Genomic DNA, 8,512 nt, shown 5'->3' on the forward strand with positions numbered 1-8,512 from the left:
TAGGTTAGTTTAGGTTAGGTTAGGTTAGGTTAGGTTAGGTTAGGTTAGGTTAGGTTAGGTTAGTTTAGGTTAGGTTAGGTTAGGTTAGGTTAGGTTAGGGTATGTTAGGTTAGGTTAGGTTAGATGTTAGATGTTAGAATATATTAGATGGGAAGTTAGATGTTCGATGTTAGACTAGATTAGACGTTAGGTTAGGTTAGGTTAGGTTAGGTTAGGTCAGGTTAGGTTAGGTTAGGTTAGGTTAGGTTAGGTTAGGTTAGGTTAGGTTAGGCTAGGTTAGGTTAGGTTAGGTTAGGTTAGGTTAGGTGTTAAATGTTAGATTAGATTAGATGTTAAGTTAGATGTTAGATGTTAGAATAGATTAGATGTTAGGTTAGGTTAGGTTAGGTTAGGTTAGTTTAGGATTAGATGTTACGTTAGATGTTAGATGTTAGATTAGATTAGATGTTAGGTTAGGTTACGTTAGGTTAGGTTGGGTTAAGGTAGGTTAGGTTAGGTTAGGTGAGGTGAGGTGAGGTTAGGTTAGGTTAGGTTTGGTTATGTTAGGTTAGGTTAGGTTAGGTTAGATGTTAGATTATAATAAATGGGAAGTTATATGTTCGATGTTAGACTAGATTAGACGTTAGGTTAGGTTAGGATAGGTTAGGTTAGGTTAGGTTAGCTTAGGTTAGTTTAAGTTAGGTTAGGTTAGGTTAGGTTAGGTTGTTAGGTTAGGTTAGGTTAGGTTAGGTTAGGTTAGGTTAGGATTAGATGTTAGGTTAGATGTTAGATGTTAGATTAGATTAGATGTTAGGTTAGGTTAGGTTAGGTTAGGTTAGGTTAGGATGAGATGTTAGGTTAGATGTTAGATGTTAGATTAGATTAGATGTTAGGTTAGGTTAGGTTAGGTTAGGTTAGTTTAGGATTAGATGTTACGTTAGATGTTAGATGTTAGATTAGATTAGATGTTAGGTTTGGTTAGGTTAGGTTAGGTGAGGTGAGGATAGGTTAGGTTAGGTTAGGTTAGGTTATGTTAGGTTAGGTTAGGTTAGGTTAGATGTTAGATGTTAGATTATATTAAATGGGAAGTTAGATGTTCGATGTTAGACTAGATTAGACGTTAGGTTAGGTTAGGTTAGGTTAGGTTGTTAGGTTAGGTTAGGTTAGGTTAGGTTAGGTTAGGTTAGGATTAGATGTTAGGTTAGATGTTAGATGTTAGATTAGATTAGATGTTAGGTTAGGTTAGGTTAGGTTAGGTTAGGTTAGGATGAGATGTTAGGTTAGATGTTAGATGTTAGATTAGATTAGATGTTAGGTTAGGTTAGGTGAGGTGAGGTTAGGTTAGGTTAGGTTAGGTTAGGGTATGTTAGGTTAGGTTAGGTTAGATGTTAGATGTTAGATTAGATTAGATGTTAGGTTCAGTTAGGTTAGGTTAGGTTGGGTTAAGTTAGGTTAGGTTAGGTTAGGTGAGGTGAGGTTAGGTTAGGTTAGGTTAGGTTATATTAGGTTAGGTTAGGTTAGGTTAGGTTAGATGTTAGATGTTAGATTATAATAAATCGGAAGTTAGATGTTCGATGTTAGACTAGATTAGACGTTAGGTTAGGTTAGGTTAGGTTAGGTTAGGTTAGGATGAGATGTTAGGTTAGATGTTAGATGTTAGATTAGATTAGATGTTAGGTTAGGTTAGGTGAGGTGAGGTTAGGTTAGGTTAGGTTAGGGTATGTTAGGTTAGGTTAGGTTAGGTTAGGTTAGATGTTAGATGTTGGATTATATTAGATGGGAAGTTAGATGTTCGATATTAGACTAGATTAGACGTTAGGTTAGGTTAGGTTAGGTTAGGTTAGGTTATGTTAGGTTAGGTTAGGTTAGCTTAGGTTAGTTTAGGTTAGGTTAGGTTAGGTTAGGTTAGGTTAGGTTATGTTAGGTTAGGTTAGGTTAGGTTAGGTTAGGTTAGGTTAGGTTAGGGTATGTTAGGTTAGGTTAGGTTAGGTTAGGTTAGGTTAGATGTTAGATGTTAGATTATATTAGATGGGAAGTTAGATGTTCGATGTTAGACTAGATTAGACGTTAGGTTAGGTTAGGTTAGGTTACGTCAGGTTAGGTTAGGTTAGGTTAGGTTAGGTTAGGTTAGGTTAGGTTAGGTTAGGTTAGGTTAGGTTAGGTTAGGTTAGGTTAGGTTAGGTTAGGTTAGGTGTTAGATGTTGGATTAGATTAGATGTTAAGTTAGATGTTAGATGTTAGAATAGATTAGATTTTAGGTTAGGTTAGGTTAGTTTAGGATTAGATGTTACGTTAGATGTTAGATTAGATTAGATGTTAGGTTAGGTTAGGTTAGGTTAGGTTGGGTTAAGTTAGGTTAGGTTAGGTTAGGTTAGGTTAGGTTAGGTTAGGTTATGTTAGGTTAGGTTAGGTTAGGTTAGATGTTAGATGTTAGATTATAATAAATGGGAAGTTAGATGTTCGATGTTAGACTAGATTAGACGTTAGGTTAGGTTAGGTTAGGTTAGGTTAGGTTAGGGTAGGCTAGGCTAGGCTAGGCTAGGCTAGGCTAGGCAAGGCTAGGCTAGGCTAGGTTAGGTTAGGTTAGGTTAGGTTAGGTTAGGTTAGGTTAGGTTAGGTTAGGTTAGGTTAGGTTCGGTTAGGTTAGGTTTGGTTAGGTTAGGTTTGGTTAGGTTAGGTTAGGTTAGGTTAGGTTAGGTTAGGTTAAGTTAGGTTAGGTTAGGTTAGGTTAGGTTAGGTTAGATGTTAGATGTTAGAGTAGATTAGATGTTAGGTTAGGTTAGGTTAGGTTAGTTTAGGATTAGATGTTACGTTAGATGTTATATGTTAGATTAGATTAGATGTTAGGTTAGGTTAGGTTAGGTTAGGTTGGGTTAAGTTAGGTTAGGTTAGGTTAGGTGAGGTGAGGTTAGGTTAGGTTAGGTTAGGTTAGGTTAGATGTAAGATGTTAGATTATATTAAATGGGAAGTTAGATGTTGGATGTTAGACTAGATTAGACATTAGGTTAGGTTAGGTTAGGTTAGGTTAGGTTAGGTTAGGATGAGATGTTAGGTTAGATGTTAGATGTTAGATTAGATTAGATGTTAGGTTAGGTTAGGTTAGGTTAGGTCAGGTGAGGTTAGGTTAGGTTAGGTTAGGGTATGTTAGGTTAGGTTAGGTTAGGTTAGGTTAGGTTAGATGTTAGATGTTAGATTATATTAGATGGGAAGATAGATGTTCGATGTTAGACTAGATTAGACGTTAGGTTAGGTTAGGTTAGGTTAGGTCAGGTTAGGTTAGGTTAGGTTAGGTTAGGTTAGGGTATGTTAGGTTAGGTTAGGTTAGGTTAGGTTAGATGTTAGATGTTAGATTATATTAGATGGGAAGTTAGATGTTCGATGTTAGACTAGATTAGACGTTAGGTTAGGTTAGGTTAGGTTAGGTCAGGTTAGGTTAGGTTAGGTTAGGTTAGGTTAGGTTAGGTTAGGTTAGGTTAGGTGTTAAATGTTAGATTAGATTAGATGTTAAGTTAGATGTTAGATGTTAGAATAGATTAGATGTTAGGTTAGGTTAGGTTAGGTTAGTTTAGGATTAGATGTTACGTTAGATGTTAGATGTTAGATTAGATTAGATGTTAGGTTAGGTTACGTTAGGTTAGGTTGGGTTAAGTTAGGTTAGGTTAGGTTAGGTGAGGTGAGGTTAGGTTAGGTTAGGTTAGGTTTGGTTATGTTAGGTTAGGTTAGGTTAGGTTAGATGTTAGATGTTAGATTATAATAAATGGGAAGTTATATGTTCGATGTTAGACTAGATTAGACGTTAGGTTAGGTTAGGTTAGGTTAGGTTAGGCTAGGTTAGGTTAGGTTAGGATGATATGTTAGGTTAGATGTTAGATGTTAGATTAGATTAGATGTTAGGTTAGGTTAGGTGAGGTGAGGTTAGGTTAGGTTAGGTTAGGTTAGGTTAGGTTAGGGTATGTTAGGTTAGGTTAGGTTAGGTTAGGTTAGATGTTAGATTATATTAGATGGGAAGTTAGATGTTCGATTAAAACTCTTGCTTGGGCTAGTTGGTTCATGCTTGAAGTAGGTAAAGGCAAGGCGCAGAAGACCAGGACTTAGGAAGAAGACAAACGACAAGACGTGCGCCCGTCTTGTCGTTTGTGTTCTTCCTAAGTCCTGGTCTTCTGCGCCTTGCCTTTACCTACTTCAAGATGTTCGATGTTAGTCTAGATTAGACGTTAGGTTAGGTTAGGATAGGTTAGGTTAGGTTAGGTTAGCTTAGGTTAGTTTAGGTTAGGTTAGGTTAGGTTAGGTTAGGTTAGGTTAGGTTAGGTTAGGTTAGGTGTTAGATGTTAGATTAGATTAGATGTTAAGTTGGATGTTAGATGTTAGATTAGATTAGATGTTAGGTTAGGTTAGGTTAGGTTAGGTTAGTTTAGGATTAGATGTTACGTTAGATGTTAGATTAGATTAGATGTTAGGTTAGGTTAGGTTAGGTTAGGTTGGGTTAGGTTAGGTTAGGTTAGGTTAGGATGAGATGTTAGGTTAGATGTTAGATTAGATTAGATGTTAGGTTAGGTTAGGTGAGGTGAGGTTAGGTTAGGTTAGGTAAGGTTAGGGTATGTTAGGTTAGGTTAGGTTAGATGTTAGATGTTAGATTATATTAGATGGGAAGTTAGATGTTCGATGTTAGACTAGATTAGACGTTAGGTTAGGTTAGGTTAGGTTAGGTTAGGTTAAGTTAGGTTAGGTTAGGTTAGGTTAGGTTAGGTTAGGTTATGTTAGGTTAGGTTAGGTTTGCTTAGGTTAGTTTAGGTTAGGTTAGGTTTGGTTAGGTTAGGTTAGGTTAGGTTAGGTTAGGTTAGGTGTTAGATGTTAGATTAGATTAGATGTTAAGTTAGATGTTAGATGTTAGAATAGATTAGATGTTAGGTTAGGTTAGGTTAGGTTAGGTGAGGTGAGGTTAGGTTAGGTTAGGTTAGGTTTGGTTATGTTAGGTTAGGTTAGGTTAGGTTAGATGTTAGATGTTAGATTATAATAAATGGGAAGTTATATGTTCGATGTTAGACTAGATTAGACGTTAGGTTAGGTTAGGTTAGGTTAGGTTAGGCTAGGTTAGGTTAGGTTAGGATGATATGTTAGGTTAGATGTTAGATGTTAGATTAGATTAGATGTTAGGTTAGGTTAGGTGAGGTGAGGTTAGGTTAGGTTAGGTTAGGTTAGGTTAGGTTAGGGTATGTTAGGTTAGGTTAGGTTAGGTTAGGTTAGATGTTAGATTATATTAGATGGGAAGTTAGATGTTCGATTAAAACTCTTGCTTGGGCTAGTTGGTTCATGCTTGAAGTAGGTAAAGGCAAGGCGCAGAAGACCAGGACTTAGGAAGAAGACAAACGACAAGACGTGCGCCCGTCTTGTCGTTTGTGTTCTTCCTAAGTCCTGGTCTTCTGCGCCTTGCCTTTACCTACTTCAAGATGTTCGATGTTAGTCTAGATTAGACGTTAGGTTAGGTTAGGATAGGTTAGGTTAGGTTAGGTTAGCTTAGGTTAGTTTAGGTTAGGTTAGGTTAGGTTAGGTTAGGTTAGGTTAGGTTAGGTTAGGTTAGGTGTTAGATGTTAGATTAGATTAGATGTTAAGTTGGATGTTAGATGTTAGATTAGATTAGATGTTAGGTTAGGTTAGGTTAGGTTAGGTTAGTTTAGGATTAGATGTTACGTTAGATGTTAGATTAGATTAGATGTTAGGTTAGGTTAGGTTAGGTTAGGTTGGGTTAGGTTAGGTTAGGTTAGGTTAGGATGAGATGTTAGGTTAGATGTTAGATTAGATTAGATGTTAGGTTAGGTTAGGTGAGGTGAGGTTAGGTTAGGTTAGGTTAGGTTAGGGTATGTTAGGTTAGGTTAGGTTAGATGTTAGATGTTAGATTATATTAGATGGGAAGTTAGATGTTCGATGTTAGACTAGATTAGACGTTAGGTTAGGTTAGGTTAGGTTAGGTTAGGTTAAGTTAGGTTAGGTTAGGTTAGGTTATGTTAGGTTAGGTTAGGTTTGCTTAGGTTAGTTTAGGTTAGGTTAGGTTTGGTTAGGTTAGGTTAGGTTAGGTTAGGTTAGGTTAGGTGTTAGATGTTAGATTAGATTAGATGTTAAGTTAGATGTTAGATGTTAGAATAGATTAGATGTTAGGTTAGGTTAGGTTAGGTGAGGTGAGGTTAGGTTAGGTTAGGTTAGGTTAGGTTATATTAGGTTAGGTAAGGTTAGGTTAGGTTAGGTTAGATGTTAGATGTTAGATTATAATAAATGGGAAGTTAGATGTTCGATGTTAGACTAGATTAGACGTTAGGTTAGGTTAGGTTAGGTTAGGTTGTTAGGTTAGGTTAGGTTAGGTTAGGTTAGGTTAGCTTAGGTTAGGTTAGGATGAGATGTTAGGTTAGATGTTAGATGTTAGATTAGATTAGATGTTACGTTAGGTTAGGTGAGGTGAGGTTAGGTTAGGTTAGGTTAGGTTAGGTTAGGGTATGTTAGGTTAGGTTAGGTTAGGTTAGGTGTTAGATGTTAGATTATATTAGATGGGAAGTTAGATGTTCGATGTTAGACTAGATTAGACGTTAGGGTAGGTTAGGTTAGGTTAGGTTAGGTTAGGTTAGGTTATGTTAGGTTAGGTTAGGTTAGCTTAGGTTAGTTTAGGTTAGGTTAGGTTAGGTTAGGTTAGGTTAGGTTAGGCTAGGTTAGTTTAGGTTAGGTTAGGTTAGGTTAGGTTAGGTTAGGTTAGGGTATGTTAGGTTAGGTTAGGTTAGGTTAGGTTAGAAGTTAGATGTTAGATTATATTAGATGGGAAGTTAGATGTTCGATGTTAGACTAGATTAGACGTTAGGTTAGGTTAGGTTAGGTTAGGTTAGGTCAGGTTAGGTTAGGTTAGGTTAGGTTAGGTTAGGTTAGGTTAGGTTAGGTTAGGTTAGGTGTTAAATGTTAGATTAGATTAGATGTTAAGTTAGATGTTAGATGTTAGAATAGATTAGATGTTAGGTTAGGTTAGGTTAGGTTAGGTGAGTTTAGGATTAGATGTTACGTTAGATGTTAGATGTTAGATTAGATTAGATGTTAGGTTAGGTTACGTTAGGTTAGGTTGGGTTAAGTTAGGTTAGGTTAGGTTAGGTGAGGTGAGGTTAGGTTAGGTTAGGTTAGGTTTGGTTATGTTAGGTTAGGTTAGGTTAGGTTAGAGGTTAGATGTTAGATTATATTAGACGGGAAGTTAGATGTTCGATGTTAGACTAGATTAGACGTTAGGTTAGGTTAGGTTAGGTTAGGTTAGGTCAGGTTAGGTTAGGTTAGGTTAGGTTAGGTTAGGTTAGGTTAGGTGTTAAATGTTAGATTAGATTAGATGTTAAGTTAGATGTTAGATGTTAGAATAGATTAGATGTTAGGTTAGGTTAGGTTAGGTTAGTTTAGGATTAGATGTTACGTTAGATGTTAGATGTTAGATTAGATTAGATGTTAGGTTAGGTTACGTTAGGTTAGGTTGGGTTAAGTTAGGTTAGGTTAGGTTAGGTGAGGTGAGGTTAGGTTAGGTTAGGTTAGGTTTGGTTATGTTAGGTTAGGTTAGGTTAGGTTAGGTTAGGTTAGGTTAGGTTAGATGTTAGATGTTAGATTATAATAAATGGGAAGTTATATGTTCGATGTTAGACTAGATTAGACGTTAGGTTAGGTTAGGTTAGGTTAGGTTGTTAGGTTAGGTTAGGTTAGGTTAGGTTAGGTTAGGTTAGGTTAGGTTAGGGTATGTTAGGTTAGGTTAGGTTAGGTTAGGTTAGATGTTAGGTTACATTAGATGGGAAGTTAGATGTTCGATTAAAACTCTTGCTTGGGCTAGTTGGTTCATGCTTGAAGTAGGTAAAGGCAAGGCGCAGAAGACCAGGACTTAGGAAGAACACAAACGACAAGACGGGCGCCCGTCTTGTCGTTTGTGTTCTTCCTAAGTCCTGGTCTTCTGCGCCTTGCCTTTACCTACTTCAAGATGTTCGATGTTAGTCTAGATTAGACGTTAGGTTAGGTTAGGATAGGTTAGGTTAGGTTAGGTTAGCTTAGGTTAGTTTAGGTTAGGTTAGGTTAGGTTAGGTTAGGTTAGGTTAGGTGTTAGATGTTAGATTAGATTAGATGTTAAGTTAGATGTTAGATGTTAGATTAGATTAGATGTTAGGTTAGGTTAGGTTAGGTTAGTTTAGGATTAGATGTTACGTTAGATGTTAGATGTTAGATTAGATTAGATGTTAGGTTAGGTTAGGTTAGGTTAGGTTGGGTTAGGTTAGGTTAGGTTAGGTTAGGATGAGATGTTAGGTTAGATGTTAGATGTTAGATTAGATTAGATGTTAGGTTAGGTTAGGTGAGGTGAGGTAAGGTTAGGTTAGATTAGGTTAGGGTATGTTAGGTTCATCATCATCATCATCAGCCTGGTTACGCCTACTGCAGGGCAAAGGCCTCTCCCATACTTCTCCAACAACCCCGGTCATGTACTAATTGCGGCCATGCCGTCCCTGCAAACTTCTTAATCTCATCCGCCCACCTAACTTTC

The sequence above is a fragment of the Dermacentor andersoni genome, unplaced genomic scaffold, assembly GCF_023375885.2.
Source record: "Dermacentor andersoni unplaced genomic scaffold, qqDerAnde1_hic_scaffold ctg00000040.1, whole genome shotgun sequence".
Classification (NCBI taxonomy): Eukaryota; Metazoa; Arthropoda; class Arachnida; order Ixodida; family Ixodidae; genus Dermacentor; species Dermacentor andersoni.